Source organism: Bubalus bubalis, chromosome 4, assembly GCF_019923935.1.
Source record: "Bubalus bubalis isolate 160015118507 breed Murrah chromosome 4, NDDB_SH_1, whole genome shotgun sequence".
NCBI lineage: Eukaryota > Metazoa > Chordata > Mammalia > Artiodactyla > Bovidae > Bubalus > Bubalus bubalis.
The window spans coordinates 131302399-131314443 of record NC_059160.1 but is presented as its reverse complement, the minus strand read 5'-3'; positions in this window follow the sequence as shown (position 1 = coordinate 131314443).

Below are 12045 nucleotides of genomic sequence, written 5' to 3'. Positions count from 1 at the left end.
AGCATTCCATCAAAAAAGAGCAGACTACACATTCTTCTCAAGTGTACATGGAATATTCTCCAGGATTGACCACATGCTAGGCCACAAGGTGAGCCTTGGTAAATTTAAGAGAATTTAAAGAAAAGATGCTTGAAATTATATCAGGCATCTTTTATGACTACATAGTTATGAGATTAAAGATAAACTACAAAAAAAGACCCTAAAAAACCCAAACACATGGCAGCAAAGAATATGCTACTAAACAATTAATGGATCACAGAAGAAATAAAGAGAAAATAAAAAAGAATACTTAGAGACATATGAAAATGAAAACACAATGGTCCAAACCTATCAGATACAGCAAAAACAGTATTAAGAGGAAAGGTTATAGCAATACAAGCTGACCTGAAGAAACAAGAAAAATCTCAAATAAACAACCTAACCTTACACCTAAAACAACTAGAGAAAGAACACACAAAATCTAAAATTAGTAGAAGGAAAGAAATCATTAAGATTAGAGCAGAAATAAATGGGAGACAATGAAAACAATAACAAAGATTTAATGAGCCAAAAAGCTGGCTCTTTGGAAAGATAAACAAAATTGATAAACCTTTAGCCAGACTCATCAAGATGAAAAGGGAGAAGACTCAGATCAATACAATTAGAATGGAAAAAGGATATGCTACTACTGACTCCACAGACATGCCAAGGATCATGAGAGACTACTATGAGCAATTGTATGCCAATAAATTGGACAGCCTAGAAGAAGTGGACAAACTCTTTGAAAGGCACAGTCTCCCAAGACTAAACCAGGAATAAATAGAAAATATGAATAGACCAATGAGGAGCACAGAAATGGAAATTGTGATTTAAAACCTCCCAACAAAATTCCAGGACCTGATGGATTCACAGGCCAGTTCTATCAAACATTTAGAGAAGAGTTAACACCTATCCTTGTGAAATTGTTCCAAAAATATTTAGAGGAAGGAAGACTTCCAAACTCATTTAATGAGGCCACCATCACCCTGATACCAAACTCAGACAAATATATCACAAAAAAGATAAAACTACAGGCAGTATTACTGATGAACATAGATGCAAAAATTCTGAACAAAATACTAGCAATCCATATCCAGAAATACATTAGAAGATAATACATTATGATCAAGTGGGATTCATCCCAGGAGTGCAAGGATTCTTCAACATCAACAAATCAATCAATGTGATAAATCACATCAACAAACTGAAGAATAAGATCTGTATAATCATCTTGATATATGCAGAAAAAGCTTTTGACAAAATTCAGCAAATATTTTTCTTTAAAACTTTGTAGAAAGGGAGCATAGAGGGAACATACCTCAACATAATAAAGGTCATATATGAAAAAACTACAGCTAGCATCATCCTTAGTGGTGAAAACTTGAAAGCATTTCCTCTTACCTCAGAACAAGACACCACCATTTTTATTTAACATAGTTTTTGAAGTCCTACCTACAGCAATGAGAGAAGAGAAAGAAAGAAAAGGAATCCAAATTGAAAAAGAGGAAGATAAACTGTCACTGTTTGCAGATGACATGACACTATACATAGAATATCCTAAAGATGCTACCAGAAAATTACTAAAACAAATCAATGAATTTGGAAAATACGCGGTTTACAAAATTAATACACAGAAACCTATTGCATTTCTATACACTAACTATGAAAGATCAGAAAGGAAAATTCAAGAAACAATTCCATTTACTATTGCATCAAAATATAAAATAAAAACATAGGAATAAGCCTACCTAAGGAGACAAAAGACTTATACTCTGAAAACTATAAGATGCTGATGAAGGATAACAAAGAAGACACAATAGATAGAAAGATACACTATGTTCATGGATTGGAGGAATCAGATTATTGCCAAAATGTCTATACTACCCAAGGTAATCTACAGATTCAAGGCAACTCCTATAAAATCATCAATGGCATTTTCCACAGAACTAAAACAAACAAACAAAATCTCAAAATTTGTATGGAGACAGTAAAGACCCTGAATAGCTAAAGCATCTTGAGAAAGAAAAATGGAACTAGAGTAATTAGGCTCCCTGACTTCAAACTATACCTTAGAGCTATAGTCATCAAAACAGTACTATAGTGGTACAAAAGTAGAAATATAGGTCAATGGAACAGGAAAGAAAGCTCAAAAATAAGCCCATGTACCTATGGTCAATTAAACTATGACAAAAGAGGCAAGACTCTACAATGCTGGAAAGACAGTCTCTTCAACAAATGGTACTGGGAAAAATGGACAGCTACATGTAGAAAAATGAAATTAGATAATTCTTTAACTTGATATACAAAAATAAGCTCAAAATGGATTATAGGCTTAAATGTGAGACTGAACACTACAAAACTTCTAGAGAAAAACATAGGCAGAATACTCTCTTACATAAGTCACAGCAATATCTTTTTCAATCCATTTTCCAGAATGATGGAAATAAAAACAAAAATAAACAAATGGGACCTATTTAAACTCAAAAGCTTTTTTTAAAACAAAGAAAAAAATTAGCAAAAACAACCCATAGATTGGGAGAAAATATTTGCAAATGATGTGACTGATAAGGGATTAGTCTACAAAATATACAAACAGCTCATGACACAGCATCAAATTCTACAACTACTCAAAAAATAGGCAGAAGACGAAATAAACATTTCTCTCCATCTAGTCAAGGTTATGGTTTTTCCAGTGGTCATGTATAGATGTGAGAGTTGGACTATAAAGAAAGCTGAGTGCTGAAGGATTGATGCTTTGGAACTGTGGTATTGGAGAAGACTCTTGAGAGTCCCCTGGACTGCAAGGAGATCCAATCAGTCCATCCTAAAGGAGATTAGTCCTGGGTATTCGTTGGAAGGATTGGTGTTGAAGCTGAAACTCCAATACTTTGGCCACCTGATGCGAAGAGTTGACTCATTGGAAAAGACCCTGATGCTGCGAGGGATTGGGGGCAGGAGAAGAAGTGGATGACAGAGGATGAGATGGTTGGATGGCATCACCGACTCGATGGACATGGGTTTGAGTGGACTCTGGGAGTTGGTGATGGACAGGGAGGCCTAGTGTGCTGCGGTTCATGGGGTTGCAAAGGGTCAGCCATGACTGAGTGACTGAACTGAACTGAACTGAAAGAATACATACAGATGGCCAAAAGGCACATGAAAAGATGATCAGCATCACTAATTATTATATAAATGCAAGTCAAGACTATAGTGAGGTATCACCTCACACCAGCCAGAATGGCTACCATCAAAAAATGCACAAATGATAAATGCTGAAGAGGGTGTGGAGGGAAGGGAACCCTCCTAAACTGTTGGTGGGAATGTAAATTGATACAGTTAATATGGCAGTTCCTAAAATACTAAAAATAAAGCTACTGTGTGTGTGTGTATGTGTGTGTGTGTTAGTCACCCAGTCACATCTGACTCTGCAATCCCATGTACTGTAGCTTGGTAGGCTCTTCTGTCCATGGAATTCTTCAGGCAAGAGTACTGGTGTAGGTAGCCATCTCCTTCTCCAGGAGATCTTCCCCACCCAGGAATCAAACCCAGGGCTCTTGCATTGCAGGTGGATTCCTTACCATCTCAGTTACCAGAGAAGCTCAGATCTACCATATGACCATGGAATCTCATTCCTGAGCATATATCTGAAGAAGAGCATAAACCAAAAGGATACATGCACCCTATTATTCATTTCAGTGGTGTTTACAATAGTCAAGACATGGAAGCAACCTAAATGTCCATCAATAGAGGAATGGATAAAGAAAACATGGTACATATATGAAATGGAATATTACTCAGTCATTAAAAAGAAAGAAATAATTCCATTTGCATCAATATGGATGGATCTAGAGAGTATCATACTTAGTGAAGTAAGTCATAGAAGGAGAAATCTCATATGACATACTTTATATGTGGAATCTAAAAAGAAATGCTACAAATGAACTTATGTACAAAACAGAAACAGACCCACAGACTTCAAGAATTAACTTATGGTTGCTGGGGGAAAGGATGGAAGGAGGGACAGTTAGGAAGTTTTGGATAGACATGTACTCACTGCTATATTTAAAAGGATAACCTATAAGGACATACTGTATAACACATGCAACTCTGCTCTATGTTATATACCAGCCTGGATGGGAGGGGAGTTTGGGGTAGAATGGATACAAGTATATGTATGGTTGAGTCCCTTCACTCTTCACTGGAATCTATTACAACATTGTTTATTAATCAGGTATACCCGGATTCATTCTGATATTTGGCAAAACTAATACAATTTTGTGAAGTTTAAAAATAAAATAAAATTTAAAAAAATTCAAAATAAATTTAGGTCATACAATGCTGTTTGTTAAATGCAAAAGTGAGTAGAGTATGTTGTAGAGTTAACCTCAAATATCTGAACTCTGAACAAGGCCTCCTATGCTTCTTCCATGAGAAATTCTATAGAAAGTGAAGGTTTTGTTCTGCTTAAACCTTTATCATACGTATTTAGTTGTTCTTATGTACAACTCACTACTTAGGATATTTGAGTTAAAGCAAGTTAGAAGCTGTTGAACTTCTACTTGATCCCTACTACAATTGAGAAAAAATAATTTAGTAACAACAAAAACAAATTTGTATAGCTACACTTTGTTATCTGATTTTTTAAAAGGGAATTTAATCTCTGAGGCATTTTCACCTGAAAGTAAGAATTCACAAATTTCACAAAAAGACATTAAAAAAAATAACTCAAGGACCAAAGTGATTTTTAGCTCTGAAACACAGCAAAGTATATTCATATGAATGGTTTTAATATTGATTTTGTACAAAGCAAAGGGAATGATATTATGTATTAATGTAAATAAAGTCATTGTGAAAAGGAAGGTGACAGTGGATGTATGGGCAAGTCTCCTATCAGTTCAGTTCAGTCGCTTGGTAGTGTCCAATTATTTTTGACCCCATGGACTGCAGCACACCAGGCCTCCCTGACCATCATCAACTCCCGAAGCTTGCTCAAACTCATGTCCATCGAGTCGGTGATGCCATCCAACCATCTCATCCCCTGCTGTCCCTTTCTCCTCCTGCCTTCAATTTTTCCCCACATCAGGATCTTTTCCAATGAGTCACTTCTTTGCATCAGGTGGCGAAAGTATTAGAGCTTCAGCTTCATAAGGACTGAATATTCATCAGTCCTTCCAATGAATATTCAGGACTGATTTCCTTTAGGATTGACTGGTTGGATCTCCTCACAGTCCAAGGGACTTTCAAGAGTCTTCTCCAACACCACAGTTCAAAAGCATCAGTTCACTGGTGCTCAGCTTTCTTTATGGTCCAACTCTCACATTCATGCATGACTACTGGAAAAGCCGTAACTTTGCCTAGACAGAACGCTGGACAAATAATGACTCTGCTTTTTAATATGCTGTCTAGGTTGGTCATAGCCTTTCTTCTAAGGAGCAAGTGTCTTTTAATTTCATGGCTGCTGTCAACATCTCAGTGATTTTGTAGCAATAATTTTGCAGCCCAGAGAAATACAGTCTGTCACTGTTTTCATTGTTTCCCCATCATTTTGCCATTAAATGATGGGACTGGATGCCATGATCTTAGTTTTTTGAATGTTCAGTGTTAAGCCAGCTTTTCCACTCTCCTCTTTCACTTTCATCAAGAGACTCTTCAGTTCCTCTTCACTTTCTGCCATAAGGGTAGTGTCATCAGCATGTCTGAAGTTATTGATATTTCCCCTGGCAGTCTTGATTCCAGCTTGTGTTTTATCCAGCCTGGCATTTTGCATGTTGTGCTCTGCATGTAAATTCATAAGCAGGTTGACAATATACAGCCTTGACATGCTCCTTTCCCAATTTTGAACCAGCCGATTCTTCCATGTCTGGTTCTAACTGTTGTTTCTTGACCTGCATACAGATTTCTCAGGAGGCAGGTATGGTGGTCTGGGATTCCCATCTCTTGAAGAATTTTCCACTGTTTGTTGTGATCCAGAGTCAAAGGATTTTGCATAGTCAATGAAGCAGAAACAGATGTTTTTCTGGAACTCTCTTGCTTTTACAATGATCCAACATATGTTGACAATTTGATTTCTGGTTCCTCTGCCTTTTCTGAATCTAGCTTGAACATCAGCAAGTTCACAACTCACATGCTGTTGAAGTCTGTCTTGGAGAATTTTGAGCATTACTTTACTAGTGTGTGAGATGAGTGCAATTGTGGGGAAGTTTGCACATTCCTTGGCATTGTCTATCTTTGAGATTGGAATGAAAGCTGACTTTTTCTAGTCCTGTGGCCACTGCTAAGTTTGCAAATTTGCTGGCATATTGAGTGAAGTATCTTAATAGCATCACCTTTTAGGACTTGAAATAGTTCAGCTGGAATTCCATCACTTCCACTAGCTTTGTTCACAGTGATTCTTCCTAAGGCCCACTTGACTTCACTTCAGGATGGCTGGCTCTAGGTGAGTGATCACACCATCGTAGGTATCTGGTCATGATGATCTTTTTTGTATACTTCTTCTGTGTATTCTTGCCACCTCTTCTTAATATCTTCTGATTCAATTAGGTCCATACAATTTCTATCTTTTATTGTGCCCATCTTTGCATGAAATGTCCATTTAGTATTTCTCATTTTCTTGAAGAGATCTCTAGTCATTTCAATTCTATTGTTTTCCTCTATTTCTTTGCATTGATCATGGAGGAAGGCTTTCTTATCTCTCCTTGCTGCTCTTTGGAACTGTGCATTCAAATAGGTATCTTTCTTTTTATCCTTTGGCTTTTGCTTCTCTTCTTTCCTCAGCTATTTTTAAGGCCTCCTCAGACAACCATTTTGCCTTTTTGCATTTCTTTTTCTTGGGGATAGTGTTGATCACTGCCTCCTGTACAATGTCATGAACCTATGTCCATTGTTCTTCAGGCACTCTATCAAATCTAATCCCTTGAATCTCTTTGTCACTTCCACTGTGTAAATGTAAGGGATTTGATTTAGGTCATACACGAATGGCCTATTAGTTTCCCCTACTTTCTTCAATTAAGTCTGAATTTGGCAATAAGGAGTTCATGATTTGAGGCACAGTCAGCTCCCAGTCTTGTTTTTGGTGACCGTATAGAGCTTCTCCATCTTCAGGTATGAAGAATATAATCAATCTGATTTCGGTCTTGATTTCCATCTGTAGAGTATTTTCTTGTGTTGTTGGAAGAGGGTGTTTGCTATGACCCGTGCACTCACTTGACAAAACCGTTAGCTTTTGCCCTGCTTCATTTTGTAGTCCAAGGCCAAACATGCCTGTTACTCCAGATATCTCTTAGCTTCCTGCTTTTTCATTCCAGTTCCTATGATGGAAAGCACAACTTTTTTTTTTTTTTTTTTGGTGTTAGTTCTAGAAAGTCTCATAGGTCTTCACAGAACTGTTCAACTTCAGCTTCTTTGGCATTAGTGGTTGTGGCATAGACTTGGATTACTGTGATACTGAATGGTTTTCCTTGGAAACAAATGGAGATCATTCTGTCATTTTTGAGACTGCACTCAAGAACTGCATTTTGGAGTCTTCTGTTGACTACAAGGGTTACTCCATTTATTCTAAGGGATTCTTGCCCACAGTATTAGATGTAATGGCCATCTGAATTCAATTCACCCATTCTGGTCCATTTTAGTTCATTGATTCCTAAAATGTTGATGTTCACTCTTGTCATCTCCTGCTTGACCATTTCCAATTTACCTTGATTCATGGACCTAACATTACAGGTTCCTATACAATATTGTTCTTTACAGCATCAGACTTTAACCAGCCACATTCACAACTGGGTGTTGTTTTTGCATTGGCTCAGCCTCTTTTTTTTTCCTGAGCTATTTCTCCATTCTTCTCCAGTAGCATATTCAGCACCTACCAAGTGGGGGAGTTCATCTTTCAGTGTCATAACTCTTTGCCTTTTCATACTGTTCATGGGGTTCTCAAGGCAAGAATACTGACGTGTGGTTTGTCATTCCCATCATCAGTGAACCACGTTTTGTCAGAACTCTCCACCATGACCCGTCCATCTTAGGTGGCCCCACATAGCATGGCTCATAGTTTCATTTTGTTAGACAAGTCTGTTGTCCATGTTAGCTTTCTGTGACTGTGACTTTCATTCTGCCTGCCCTCTGATGAATTAGGATAAGAGGATTATGGAAGCTTCTTGAATCTCCCATACTTATCCAAATAAATTTAACAAATGTATAACTTATCCATATAAACCCTATATCAATCTCTATTCAGCTTTTATTCCCAGCATCTTAGATCTTGCATCTAACCCTGATCATAAACACTTCAGTACCAACATACACATCTGTGATCATGACTTTCTTCATGCCTCTGCTTCCAACTTTTTATGTCCTAGATGGATTACTATGAGATGTCATAACTCTACCCAGAGCAATCTATAGTTTTAATGTGATTCCTCTTAAATTACTCATGATACTTTTTGAAGAACTAGAACAAATAATCCCCAAATTTACATAGAACCACAAAAGACACAGAAGTGCCAAAGCAATCCTGATGATAAAGAACAAAGCTGGAGATAAAACCTTCCCAGACTCAGACAATGCTGTGAAGCTACATGAATCAAATTAGTGTTATATTGGCACAAAAGGGCTTCCCTGGTGGCTCAGTGGCAAAGAATCTGCCTACAACACAAGAAATCAAGAAGACGGATGTTCAATCCCTAGGTTGGGAAGATCCCCTGGAGGAGGGTATGACACTCTTCCCCATTAGTCTTGCCTGGAGAATCCCATGAACAGAGGAGCCTGGCAGGGTACAGTCCATGGGGTTGCAAAGAGTCAGACACAACTGAAGTGACTGAGCATGCACACATACATTGGCACAAAAACATATCTATCAATCAATGGAAGAAGAAAGATAACCCAGAAATAAACTCACATGCCTATAGTCAACTAATCTCAGACAAAGGAGGCAAGACTATATAATGGAGAAAAGATAGTCTCTTCAATAAGTGGTGCTGGGAAAACTGGACAGTTACATATAAAATAATATCATAAGGATATTCTCTAACACCATATACAAAAATAAACTCAAAATGGATTAAAGACATAAATGTAAGGCTAAATACTATAAAACTCTTATAGAAAACAGTAGGCAGAGAACTCTTTGACATAAACTACAACAATATTTTTTTAGATCTGTCTCCTAGAAAAATGAAAATAAAAGCAAAAATAAACAAACTGAACTTAATTAAACTTACAAGTTTTTGAATAGAAAAGAAAACCATAAACAAAATGAAAAGGCAATCTATGGAATAGAAGAAAATATTTGCAAATGATGCAACCAAGAAGAGCTTAATTTCCAAACTACACAAACAGTTCCTATGTGTCAATGTCAAAAAGAATAGATGAATATACAATTCAATCAAACAATGGGCAGAGGTCCTAAATAGACAATTCTGCAAAGACATACAGATGGCCAAGAGGTAATAAATCGATGTTTAACATCATTAATTATTAGAGAGATGCAAATCAAAACTACAATGAGATATTATCTCATACTGGTGAGAATGGCCACCATCAAAAAGTCTACAAATAAACAATGCTGGAAAGGATACAGAGAAAAAGGAACCTTGCTACACCATTTGTTGGGAATGTAAATTGTTACAGACATTATGAAGAACACTATTGAGGTTTCCTCAGAAACTAAAAATGGAGTTACCATATGATCCAGCAATTCCACTCTTAGGCATATATCCAGAGAAAACTAATTCAAGAAGATACATGCAGCCCAATGTTTATAGCAGTGCTATTTGCTGCGACGGACCACACAGAAGCACGGCTGAGAGGAGCTACCCCACGTCCAAGGTCAGGGGTGGCGGTCGAGAGGAGCAACCCCACTTCCAAGGAGCAGCAGCTGCATGGGCACAACAGGGTGGAGAGGAGCTACTCCACGTTCAAGGTCAAGAGGGACGACCTCATCCAAGGTAAGGAGCAGCGGCTGCGTTTTGCTGGAGCAGCCGTGAAGAAATACCCACCTTTCAAGGTAAGAGAAACCCAAGTAAGATGGTAGATGTTGCAAGAGGGCATCAGAGGGCAGACACACTGAAACCATAATCACAGAAAACTAGCCAATCTGATCACACGGACCACAGCCTTGTCTAACTCAGTGAAACTAAGCCATGCCATGTGGGGCGACCCAAAAAGGATGGGTCATGGTGGAGAGTTCTGACAGAATGTGGTCTGCTGGAGAAGGGAATGGCAAACAACTTCAGTATTCTTGCCTTGAGAACCCCATGAACAGTATGAAAAGGAAAAATGATAGGATACTGAAAGAGGAACTCCCAAGGTTGGTAGGTGCCCAATATGCTACTGGAGATCAGTGGAGAAATAACTCCAGAAAGAATGAAGGGATTGAGTCAAAGCAAAAACAATACCCAGTTGTGGATATGACTGGTTATAGAAGCAAGGTCCGATGCTGTAAAGAGCAATATTGCACAGGAACCTGGAATGTTAGGTCCATGAATCAAGGCAAATTGGAAGTGGCCAAACAGGAGATGGCACAAGTGAACTACTGCATTCTAGGAATCAGCGAACTAAAATGGACTGGAATGGGTGAATTTAACTCAGATGACCATTATATCTACTACTGTGGGCAGGAATCCCTTAGAAGAAATGGAGTAGCCATCATGATCAACAAAAGAGTCCAAAATACAATACTTGGATGCAATCTCAAAAACGACAGAATGATCTCTGTTCATTTCCAAGGCAAAGCATTCAATATCATGGTGATCCAAGCCTATGCCCCAACCAGTAACACTGAAGAAGCTGAAGTTGAATGGTTCTATGAAGACCTACAAGACCTCTTAGAGCTAACACCTCCAAAAGATGTTCTTTTCATTATAAGGGACTGGAATGCAAAAGTAGGAAGTCAAGAAATACCTGGAGTAACAGGAAAATTTGGCCTTGGAGTACAGAATGAAGCACGGCAAAGGCTAATAGAGTTTTGCCAAGAGAATGCACTGGTCATAGCAAACACCCTCTTCCAACAACACAAGTGAAGACTCTACACATGGACGTCACCAGATGGTCATCACTGAAATCAGACTATCATATTGTTTGCAGCTAAAGACGGAGAAACTCTATACAGTCAGCAAAAACAAGACTGGGAGCTGACCGTGGCTCAGTTCATGAACTCTTTATTGCCAAATTCAGACTTAAATGGAAGAAAGTAGGGAAAAACACTAGACTATTGAGGTATGTTCTAAATTAAATCCCTTATGATTATACAGTGGAAGTGAGATATAGATTTAAGGCACTAGATCGGATAGACGGAGTGCCTGATGAACTATGGACGGAGGTTCGTGACATTGTACAGGAGACAGGGATCAAGACCATCCCCATAGAAAAGAAATGCAAAAAAGCAAAATGGCTGTCTGAAGAGGCCTTACAAATAGCTGTGAAAAGAAGAGAAGTGAAAAGCAAAAGAGAAAAGGAAAGATATTCCCATTTGAATGCAGAGTTCCAAACAATAGCAAGAAAAGATAAGAAAGCCTTCCTCAGTGATCAATGCAAAGAAACAGAGGAAAACAACAGAACGGGAAAGACTAGAGATCTCTTCAAGAAAATTAGAGATACCAAGGGAACATTTCATGCAAAGATGGGCACAATAAAGGACAGAAATGGTATGGACCTAACAGAAGCAGAAGATATTGAGAAGAGGTGGCAAGAAGACACAGAAGAACTGCATAAAAAAGATCTTCACGACCCAGATAATCACAATGGTGTGATCACTCACCTAGAACCAGACGTCCTGGAATGTGAAGTCAAGTGGGCCTTAGAAAGCATCACTACGAACAAAGCTAGTGGAGGTGATGGAATTCTAGTTGAGCAATTTCAAGTCCTGAAAGATGATACTGTGAAAGTGCTGCACTCAATATGCCAGCACATTTGGAAAACTCAACAGTGGCCACAAGAATGGAAAAGGTCAGTTTTCATTCCAATCCCAAATGAAGGCAATGCCAAAGAAGGCTCAAACTACCACACAATTGCACTCATCTCACACGCTAGTACAGT